Genomic DNA, 11,991 nt, shown 5'->3' on the forward strand with positions numbered 1-11,991 from the left:
GAGAGGTGGTGGTGATGGTGAAGGGCACTTGAGGGGAAGAGCACTGGGTGTTGTATGGAAAACAATTTGACAATAAAATAATAAAAAAGAAAAAAATAATTAAAAAATTAAAAAAAATCAACTATACTGTATTACAATTAAAAAGTTTCCTATAATAAGTGATTAAATAATAAAACCAAACTGATGTGACATTTAAATCTAACATAGGATTTGGGGGAAAATATTAAACCCTGCCATAGGAATGCCATATACTACTTGTAGAATTAGAAATGTGGTAATTTTAAAAGGAGTCTGATTTTAATAATTTAAATAGTAATTTCTTCCAAGTGTAAATAGAAATTATGGAAGTTTAAAACAAAAACAAAGAGAGATGTTGGGTGGCTCAGTCAGTTATGCATCCAGCGCTTGGTTTCAGCTCAGATTATGAGCTCACAGGTCATGAGCTGGAGCTGAACACTGGGCTCTGCACTGAATGTGCGGAGCCTGCTTGGGATTCTCACTTCCCCTGCAACCTCTCAGCCCCCACCCTACTCATGCAGGCAAATGCACATGCACTATATCTTTGTCTCAAAATACATAAACTTTAAAAAGAAAAAAAAGAGGCGGGGCACCTTCATGGTTCAGTCTGACTTCAGCTCAGGTCACGGTCTCATGGTTCATGTTTGAGTCCCATGTCAGGCTCTGTGCTGACAGCTCAGTGTCTGGAGCTACTCTGGATTCTATGTCTCCCTTTGCTTTCTGTCCCTCTCCTGCTTTGCATGCTTCCTCTCACCCCAAAATAAATAAATACTAACAAATGTTTTTAAAAAGAGCGCTTGCATTTCTAAAGAGAATTTTAAATTAACAATCCAAGTGGAAGGCATTATTGAAGTGCTGATTTGAACATAACTTTTTGTATATTTTTTATGTCTTTATTTTGAGAGAAACTGAGAGCAGGGAAGGGGCAGAGAGAGAGAGAAAGAGACACAGAATTCAAAGCAGGCTCCAGGCTCTGAGCTGTCAGCACAGAGCCTGACGTGGGGCCCAAACCCACGGACTATGAGATCATGACCTGAGCTGAATTGGACGCTCAACCGACTGAGCCACCCAGGCACCCCATGAACATAACTATTTAAAAAAAATAAGTTTGAATATGATTTTTAATCTATAAATAATTCAGAGTAATTTAGATATCCAACTATGATGCACCATAAAGGATTTATCACATTTCAGATATTTAAACAATTTTTATTATTTGAGAGAGATAGTATAAGCAAGAGTCGTGCAGTAGTAGACAGAGGATCCAAAGCAGGCTCCAGACTAACAGCAGAGAGCCCAATGTGGGACTCTAACTCACAAACCAAGAAATCATGACCAAAGTTGGAGGCTCAATAGACTGAACCACCCATTCCCCCCACATTTTATATTTTTTAGTGGGTAGCATGATGATTATCTTGTAAAAGTATTGGGGTCCTCAAATTTTGAGATTCAACAAAGAACATAGAATAAATTATAAAAGGAAACTAGGCCTTAGTTATTTTTTTCTAGGATGGGACGTGGGAAAATGTATGTACATATTCATATTCTATTTGAGACACAGTGTATGAAACGCTCTTGCAAAACTGACAATGGTCAAATAGTCAATACATAATTAAAAAACTGAGATCAGGACATCAATATCAATTCATATTATTGGTCCCTAAAAGAGACAGAAATACAGATCAGTAACAATAGTCAACCTGTCACAACCACTTATATAGTGCTCCGTAAACTGGAGACAATATTTTTTTCTAAGCACCTCTAATACATTTAAAAAGATGAGCTATACTTTATGGTCTACATAAATATACATGATATATAGTTTATAAATATATCTATACCTTCTACAGATGTTTCTAGATAGAGATATGTAGGTATGTGACATAGAATATATGAAAGAGACAGAAACAGAGATACTCTCAAAGTGGAAATAACCAAGACCACATTAGGTCACCAAAATACATTTAGTAAACTAGAAATAGAAGGTACAATCAATAGGAATGTAACAGAAAAATTAAGTTCTTCTAAAATGAAATTAATTACAAAAGATTAAATGTTTTAAAAATATTTAACACACGGAACAAAAAGCAGGGGGAAATGTCCTATATTAAAAGAATAAAAAGGTTTAGTATTAAGAATAAATACAAATAATCAAAATAAGATAAAAATGGACTAGATAAAAATGCATGGTAACTGATTGGATCCAGATTTATTCCAATTGTTACATCTTTGGACAAACTGACAAATTTACATGATGGGAGAGAGACGTACACAAATCATGAAAGACTACTGAATACTGAAAAGGAACCGAGGGCTGATGGGGGGGGGGAGGGGGTGATGGTCATGGAGAGGGGGCACTTGTGGAGAGAAGCACTGGATATTATATGGAAACCAACTTGACAATAAACTATTATTAAAAAATAAAAAAATAAAAGGCAATAAGGAATTCTGCCTAATAATAGATATTATGGTTATTTAAATTTGTGATGTGTATGCACTTAAAAAATTCAAAACTGAAAATATCGTATTTGCAATTTTCAATGTATGGGAAAATATTTGTAATTATTGCAGTTGCTCAGCATGTGAAAATTCATTATGATCTCATTATCAATGAGTATGAAACTTTCCATAATAAAAACCAACAGACCATTCCTATAAGAGTTAAACATGAAAATCCCATATAACTCCTAGCTATTTTACTCCAAGATACACACCCAAAGAAAATGAAAACAGGGATTCAAGACATTTTCATGTCAATATTCATAGCAGTATTATTGACAATGAGGAAGGCACAAGCCTTATTATTCAGTCAAAAAGTGTAAACATCCAAGTGTTCAACAACAAATAAAATGTTACATATATATACTTTGGAATATTACTGAACCATAAAAATAAATAAAGATCTTATACATAGCTTACTTCCTAAGTACCGTTCCCTATAAGGAACGAAATATTCTTAATAAACTCAGGTACTATTAGGTGGTCAGAAAGTAAGTAAGTGCTCAGGAAAGGAAATATGGACATGTTAAAAAGTCACAGAAGCCATGTTTAAGAGAGACCTGAATGATCAAATAATGGACAATTTGATTAAAGAAAAGTGATGAATCTAATCCATGGGATAAATAAAATATCCATGAGTTCACAATGAAATAAATAATTGAATGTTAAATGAGGAAGAAGGAATAACTCTTATACTACAAAACTCTAATCAATAAAATGCGCACTAAATTTTTTTTAAATTCATAAATCAGGAACACCATAGTGCATTAAATTTTGCAGGCAACAAACATCAATACAGTCTAAAATTAGCAGCTAAGAGTATTAAAATATTTGCAGTACCTTCCCCTACAGATACTTATTATGTAACACTATGTAATAAAAGTAACAGCAGTACTCACAAGACTTAACAATATGTGATCCCTAGTGATGAACTGAGAAGGGAGTACCACTTCTTTAGCAATCTTGTCAAACATGCATAACACCTCAATTTCAGTGATGAAAATCACACAAGCCCATACTGATTAACATTAATAGTCAGATATTTTGTCAACACTTCTAAAGTACCAAAATTATGAAAACCAAAGAAAACTGGGCAACCGTCCCAAGAAAAAGGACATTAAGACTATAACAACTTCATACAATGTAGAATTCTTTCAATCATTGATTATAAAAGGATCAGTTAAAAATTGCAGTGTAGCAATTTCCTTGCTTAGATGACAGTATCATGTATATGAAAGATGTTAATATAAGAGGAGGATAGAGAGCAATATACATTTCTGTAAACAAAAATTATTTCAAAATCAAAATTAAACAATGTTCATACTTCTTGTTTCCAGCCTATACAAATAATACTCCAAACATTTTGGTAGATCAGGCAAACTAAATACAAAACCCCGACAAAAACAGAAGAAAATAAGCTGTTTACTTAGGATTATATTTTCAGTAACTGCAAATAAAATTTTAATAGGGAAATACATATGAATATATACACACACATACATGCATGTGCATACAAAAAGTGTAGTTCTTTGGGGTAGATGCAAGAATATTTATGTATAGGAAAAGTTAATTTTTACCTAATCAATAATTATAATTTCAAGCATGATCACCTTTAATACACAAAACAACCTGTATTTTTTAACCTGTATTTTTTTATTTAACCTGTAAACAAGTTTTGCAAAAACTGCTCAATAAAAGGAAATTTCCTAAAATGACCTCTAAGTAAACAAACCTTAAACTAGTAAGATTAATATTCACTATCAAATAACCCAGGGCCATTTCTGCTTCCATATATTCTGTAAGAAACATGAACTGAGAAAGAAAACCAGAATTTTGGTATTTCATTGAAATACCATTAGAAAAGTAAATAAAAAGGCTTATGTATTAATAAAATAAAGTAGGTTCACAATCCCCATAACTACATTAACCAAACTGTGAAATGACTGGAAGTGAATAAAAAAATATAATCTAGCAGTTTCCCAACATAACAAGTTGATTAAAAATAGAAAGACATACCTTGGAGTTGGAGAGGAAGACTCAATTTTAAAGAGATCTATTCTCTCCTAATTAATCTATTAAATTTGATGCAAATGAAATTAAAACTGCATTATTTTCCAACGTTCAAATAATTTTAAGCATCGATTGATAGAAAAAAATGCGACTATAGACAGGGAATATTCTGAAAAAAAGAAGAGAAATGAGATAGAGCTCAATGGAATAGACTAAAAATCATCAGTAACTTTATAGTATCAATAGAAGGTAGGCAAAGCAATAGAAATGCAGTTTATTTTATGTTGGAATCTGTAAATTACTATGGTAGAAGTAAAAATAATTGGTAAGAGCTTATGTTAAATAATTTGAGCATGTAATGCTTTACAACCACAGTAACAATTGATGGGAAAAAATAAAATGACAAAATAATTTACAAAAAAAAATACAAAAAATGTATAATAGTAATGCAATCATATTTATATAAAAACACAGAACACAAAAGGCATGACGTGCAAAATTATTTCAATTTACAACTTCTGTACAACAAAAGTAAAGTACCACAGTAAAATGGTGAAAAAACATGGTATTTCATTTGCAATGCATGGTAAATGGTTAAAACCCTTAGATCTAAATGATCTCTTAAAAACCAATAACAAAAACACTAATATTCCAAGGGAAATGAAAAAAACACAGAATAAAAAATAACAAATGACTATTACAGTTTAAGGACATATAAAGATGACTGAACAATAATTGAAGAAAAATTATTTATTTGTAGTATCACACTATCAAAAAATAAAACACTGACATCCAATGTTTGTACAGTTTTAGAAAAAAGTCTCATAAACAAACACTGGAAGACAAGACTGATGAGGATAATCTATACAATTTTGGGGAAATCTCTACTTCTGACTCAAAATATAAATATTGGGATATGCTTAATTCCAATGAAATTGAAGTAGTAGGACTATGTCAACAACTTAGCTGGAGAAATAAAAATAGATTATATATAAGTATGTTCAATGAATAGATAATTGGTAGCTAATGTATGGGCCCAAACAACTATTACCATATCAATTTATCAATATACCCCAAAAGGATATGCACAAAACTCCATAACACTAAATGTTGGGGAGTAGAATTAGGAGGGGAAAAAGCATTTAAGAAGTAAAAATACCACCCTTTACAACTTTTTGTATTTTCAAATCTAGAAAAAGATAATTTTTTTCTGATTAATTTTAAATGTACCCAGTGAAAAGAGAAACGAACACATATATGCACTTAATACTTATGGGAACACTGAAATGAAGCCTTGCAATCACACCATCCTGAGCCTCTGTGTGTAATAGCATCTCCATCATTCAAGCTCCCGAGATTTAGTCCAATGCCAATAATGAAAACAGTCAACATGCCTGGTTACAATTCCCTCCAATGATAATCTTTAGGTAATTCTCAAACATGAGCTTTCTCAGTCCAGTTTTTCTGATCTGCAAGGAATGTCTACTCCAACACATGAATGAGGAGTCTCCATACATTATGAAGACCATCTTTTGGATTTGAAGAAGGTGGCAGATGCAATATCAGTTTCCTATTTGGTCATCACCTGAGAGGACACATTAGGAAACAGGTAAAGTTAAGAAGCATACTTTATGCAATTATCAGTAGGATCTAATAAATTATATACAATGAAATGCAACAGCCATTTTATTATGAAGTAGCAAATGCATCAGAGTAACTTTTAGAATTTTCTAATAAGAAGGCTAGAGTTAATAACTATACTTATTGTGGTGAGTACTGCATAATGCATAGAACTTTCAATTCACTATCACTATTCACCATTATATACCTGAAGCTAATGTAATACAGCTCAACTATATCTCAATTTTTAAAATTTTAGATATTGGTATCTTGGCATTTGTTCTTCTTATACCTTGGTAAATGGACTGATCCCAACCTTCTCCTGCTGTCTATCTCTTTTGTGTATTTGGATGCTTGTATCTCTAGATTACTCATTCATATACAAACTATTTAATCTGTATCCATTTCTCTACAAGAAACAGAACAGTGCCAAAAAATTCCAATGAAAATAACAAAAAGTTCGTAGTCCATTCAGTGAGGAAAAAATGGTAATTGTATAGAAGACAGAGGCTACAATGGAATTTAGTAAGATTTAGATCTTTTAAAATTTTTTTATTCATGTTTTTTATTTATTTTTGAGAGACAGAGAAAGACAGAGAAAGGCAGCGCGAGGAGGGGAGGGTCAGAGAGAGAGAGAGATACAGAATCTGAAGAAGGCTCCAGGCTCTGAGCTAGCTGTCAGCACAGAGCCCAACGCAGGGCTTGAACCCATGAACCATGAGATCATGACCTGAGCTGAAGCTGGAGGTTTAACCGACTGAGCCACTCAGGCGCCCCATGGAAGATTTAGATCTTAACCTATTATTCCAGTGGGTTATCAAAATTCCTAAGTAGGCACTTCACCCACAAAGTCATTAGTTGTTGTATATTTAGCAACATTTTACCCTAAGAAAAATACATTTTAAGATAAAAGCCTTTATCTTTAAGATTATTCTGGGATTAACAGGTAGGCAGTAAGGCTCTCTGAAAAAAAATGTTTAAGGAATTTGTTAGCAATCACCCTTGGCTGCATACCCAATGAAATAACTTTCTAGTGAGAAATAAAGGAAATAAGAAAAGCACACAACTCCTGGTCCATCAGGAGCTGGAATTCACTATTTGCTATAATATCAAGGGCTTCATTAACAACTGCTACCTCTCACTCGTTATAGTTCATCTTTAGTACTTCTAAGGTTATACATCTCAACACCAGCTTAGTGTACCTGGGCTCTTCTCCTTTGCCCTCCTCAAATTCACATAATGCCAAAAATTATGTCCTTTGTTTTCTTTCTCCAACTTCTTATCTTTTGTCTAATTTGCTCCCAGTCACAATTCAGTAAAATTTAGTTCTATGCCAGGCAATGAATAAGATGCTTGTTGAAAAATATGCAAGAAATGCAGAGTACATGGAAAGTGAAATTCTGAAAATCAATTTACTAAGCTCATAAAGACAGATACATGGTTTGAAGGAAATATTGTTAATGGATCCCAAAATTTAAAAAAATCAACTACTAAAATTACACAGCTATAGCTCTTAATGACTGTGTATAGCTCTTAATTACTGTGTCCTATACATAATTCTAGGTGAGCAATTGCCTTGAAGCTTGCCCATCACGGGACGGAATCTCTACTAGAATTTGGGCTGGTCATATAACAATGCCAGGCAACAAAATATGGCAGAAGTGATACTACATAACTTCTGAAATTGGATCATAAAGGCCACATGCTACTTTCACAATATTCTCTAACACTCATTTTTTTTCAGAGAACAATCTGATTTTTTAATTTAAATAGTGTTATTACCAAGTAACACTATTTTCATGTAACACCCAATGTTCTTCGTTACAAGTACCCCCCTCCATGACAATCACCCTCTTCCCCATTCCCCCCTCCCTCCTCAGCCCTCAGTTTGTTCATTTTTTGATGCTTTCTCTGGTAAACTGGTTATATGAAGGTACTCTAATTTTTAAAATCTTAGCTAAGCCCAGCTGTCCAAGTTATCCCAAAACAAGTACCAGGCATATCTGTAAAGAAGTATCCAGGGGACTCCAGCCTGTAAGTGTTTGAATAATTATTAAACACTGTTTCTCCCCAGCTGTTTCCATATCCAGGCACTGTCAGAAATTCATGAAATGGCACAACAGACATTTTATGTCACTGCGTGTCAGGATTATTTATCATTCAGCAATATGTAACCTGAACAAATCTCCTTACTCGCTAGTTGCCACCAAAAATTAATCTTAAACAAAACAGAATATTAAATCCTGCCTAACCAAGTATCCCTCCCTGAATCAAATAAACACTTACCTGTCCTTACAATCATTTGTCATTTGGTATTCCTGAAACCAGAGATGGGAGGTGAAGAATACTTAAATAAGTAATATTGCCAACAGTGGTCTGGTGGTACCAGTTCTTGCAATTACAAAGATGGCAAAAATACAAAGTGTGTTTTCTTGGAACTATCACCTCCTGATAGGAAAAAAAAAGATGAAACATTGGAAGATAAGACACACATACTTGTAAAATGGCAAAATCAGAAGATAAGGAGAGGTTCATTTTGAACTGTTACAGATTTCTAATTTTCTTTTGATGTTCATTTATTATTGAGATGGAGAGAAATAGAGCACGAATGGGGGAGGCACAGAAAGAGAGGGAAGCAAAAAATCCGAAGCAGGTTCCAGGCCTCAAGCTGTCAGCACAGAGTCTGATGTAGGGCTCGAACCCACAAACCGTGAGATCATAACCTGAGCTAAAGTTGGACAATTTACCGACTGAGCCACTTAGGCGGCCCCGTTACAAATTTCTTTTAATGATTAGAAAGAAATCCTCATGAATCAATCCTGTAACTGATTCAACGCTCCAACATCAACTATTACTTTACCAATATTTTTCAAGTTTTTATTTAAATTACAGTTAGTGAAATATTAGTTTCAGGTATGCAATTTAGTCATGCAACACTTACATACATCACCTGTTTCTCATCACAAATGTATCCTTTAATCCCCATCACCTATTTCACCCATCTTCCTCAACTACTTAGCCTCTGGGAATCTTAAGTTTGTTCTCTGTAGCTATGAGTCTATAACTTGGTTTGCCTCCCTTTTGTTTTGTTTCTTAAATTCCACGTATGAGTGAAATCATAGGTCATTTGTTGTTCTCTGACTTATTTTGCTTAGCATTATACTCCCTGGGTCTATCAGCCTCATTCAATGCAAATGGGAAGATCTCATTCTTTTTCTTATAGCGGAGTTCCTTATCCATTCATCACTGGAATGGATACTTTGACTGTTTCCATAATTTGGCTATTATAAATAATGCTTCTATAAACACTGGAGTGGATATATCCCTTTGAATTAATATTTTTGTATTCTTTGGGTAAATACCTCATGATTACAATTGCTGGGTCATGTTATTAACTTTTTCAAGAGCCTCCATACTGTTTTCCATAGTGGCTTCACCGGTTTGCAATCCTGCCAACAGTACAAGAGAGTTCCCCTCATGTTATTTTATTTTTTTTAGTTTCCTTGAACTTCTTACTTTATCACACTATAAAAATATACTTGAAAAAAGTCTTTATTTCAAAATTTCCAATTAATGAAAAACTGGTAATTGTTTATATTCTCTATAACATTAATTAGGTCACAATGTTTGGTTATAAATTAAAAATCAATTTAAAGAAGACATTCTACATATAATCAACATCTTCACTTTTGTAAAATTATCTTTGTAAAGAATCAATTTACTGACTCAGGCATGGTTTAATATTTCAAGGTCTACACCAGTGATATTTTCCTGAGTCTGGCCAAAGCCTTGTCCTAAAACAGCACTTCTTGATCCAGAATCTTCTTACCTGTGGTTCTGTTAAAACTTCTGAATTAAGAAAGACCAAATGAGGAATGTCAGTTGCCTCTGATTATCTGCAAATCTCCTCCTTTCTCATCTGAGAAATAAATATATAAGATAGCCAATTACATTCAAATGGGACACCAGGACACACAAATTAGGATGACTTTAGAATTATAAGAAACAGTGAATAGAATGAATGGAGATAATTAAACAGCTAATATTACTATGCAGAAATAACACAACTGTATTCAAATGTTTTTCATGCCAATTCTGAATCATGTAAGAAACCATAAAGAAATACTTCAAATTCTGATTCAACTGCTATTAAAATAAAAGGAAAACAATCCATTCTCTAATTACCATCATTATTGCTTCTCTGCCTTTTGGCTAAGATCAAGTGTAATTACCATCATTAAGGTTAACTTCTAACCTATTCTAATATTCTTCCTCAACCAACTTGATCTAGTCAATAACCACAAATATGGCAGTACATTATGAGAACTTACCCTTTACAAAAGAAATTTCAATGACTTATTTTAATCATTCATGTGTTTGCAAACCCAAACAATTTTTTGGCACATACCTCAAATCCCATCTTCTCTCACATTCTTTCCTTGAGGCCCACAATGCTGTTTCAGTGTGTAAAACTCTTTGATGCACTAGAGTCTCTAAACCACATGCTCTTCATGATCATTCACAAACGATTCATGATGGCCACTGGGAATATAAAATTGGACCCAACAGCCCAGTACTCCCAAGATGTTAACAGGCATGGATGAAGACAGGCACAAATTGGATATATCTTTAAAATCCCCTTTTTGTGTTTAAATGTTCCTTTTGAAATACCTTTACAATTCAAAATGCAGGAAGTAGAAGCAGTCCTTCATTCCTCTCTCTACACAGTAATGTTAAATTTTTGCCATCTATTCTTCCAGACACCTTTCTATCCAACAACTCATATTTATTTCAGATTGTCATGCAGCAATACACAAATAATAAACAAAGTTTTACTATTCAACTTACACAGTACAAAAATTTTGAGTATGCTAAAATAATCACCATTACAATAACACTGATGAGTTACCATCATTTATCTTTATAATCATGTCAGAATAATTACATTCTTCAAGAACAGTAATGATTAACATTTCCAATCAGAACTTCAAGAGGCATATGGTCACACCCCTATAAACATACAATTACTTGATGTTTGTTTAAAAGATGGCATAGTTTTAAATATCCATATAAAACACCCTTTTGTACCAGAACATGTTCCAGTGTTTAACTTATATTCATATGATGATTAAGCTGCAACCACTATGATCTTTTATTGATGTATATTTCAGATGCTCCAATTATTGTTATACTCAATGTATAACATACTTCATTGTAAATTTGAGACTTGGAATAGATAAAATCCCAGCAGCAAGTTACATCATTTCCAATGTTTATACACTTGAATTTCAATTGTTATTGCCAAACTACTTTCAAAAAAATACGATTTATACGTTGATTTCTAATTTTTCCTAAAAATTTTCATAATTTATTATTGACTACTGAGCTGGAATATTTTTAATTTTCATTTCCAATGATCACATAACATACAAATATACCAGACACTGGAAATTTTTAAAAAGCTCTTAGAATAAAATAAATATTCATAAGCACAAAAATACTGTTTTCATTTAGATGTCTATGTGGCAACAGAATAGAAAACAAACACATATGGAGTTAATCACTTTATATTAAAAATTACACACTTAGGAGCACCCGGGTGGCTTAGTCGGTTAAGTGTCGGGCTTCGGCTCAGGTCATGATCTCACGTTCGTGGGTTTGAGCCCAGCGTTGGGCTCTGTGCTGACAGCTAGCTCAGAGCCAGGAGCCCGCTTCAAAATCTGTATCTCCCTCTCTCTCTGACCCTCTCCTGCTCGTGCTGTCTTTCTGTCTCTCAAAAGTAAATAAAAAACATTTAAAAATACAATAAAATAAAAATAACATACTTAGGGCGCCAGAGTGACT

At 33.3% G+C, this 11,991-nt stretch overlaps 2 long non-coding RNA genes across 2 annotated transcripts in view; both read right to left on the reverse strand.

Moving 5' to 3' along the window:
- LOC115302787 overlaps window positions 1-4,693 on the reverse strand; it is an 18,364-nt gene extending 13,671 nt beyond the window's left edge. Inside the window, exon 1 of the long non-coding RNA XR_003913629.1 lies at window positions 4,534-4,693. This is a non-coding gene — a long non-coding RNA (uncharacterized LOC115302787). The remainder of the gene's footprint in view (window positions 1-4,533) is intronic.
- Window positions 4,694-5,014: 321 nt separating this feature from the next.
- LOC115302786 lies at window positions 5,015-11,631 on the reverse strand. Its single transcript, XR_003913628.1, has 5 exons — window positions 10,556-11,631; window positions 9,977-10,066; window positions 9,510-9,596; window positions 8,434-8,595; window positions 5,015-6,112 (listed from the first exon to the last, which is right to left on the reverse strand). It is a non-coding gene; the product is annotated as an uncharacterized LOC115302786 (long non-coding RNA).
- Between the last annotated feature and the right edge of the window lie 360 nt (window positions 11,632-11,991).

Source organism: Suricata suricatta, chromosome 9 (genome assembly GCF_006229205.1).
Source record: "Suricata suricatta isolate VVHF042 chromosome 9, meerkat_22Aug2017_6uvM2_HiC, whole genome shotgun sequence".
In the NCBI taxonomy this organism is placed as follows: domain Eukaryota; kingdom Metazoa; phylum Chordata; class Mammalia; order Carnivora; family Herpestidae; genus Suricata; species Suricata suricatta.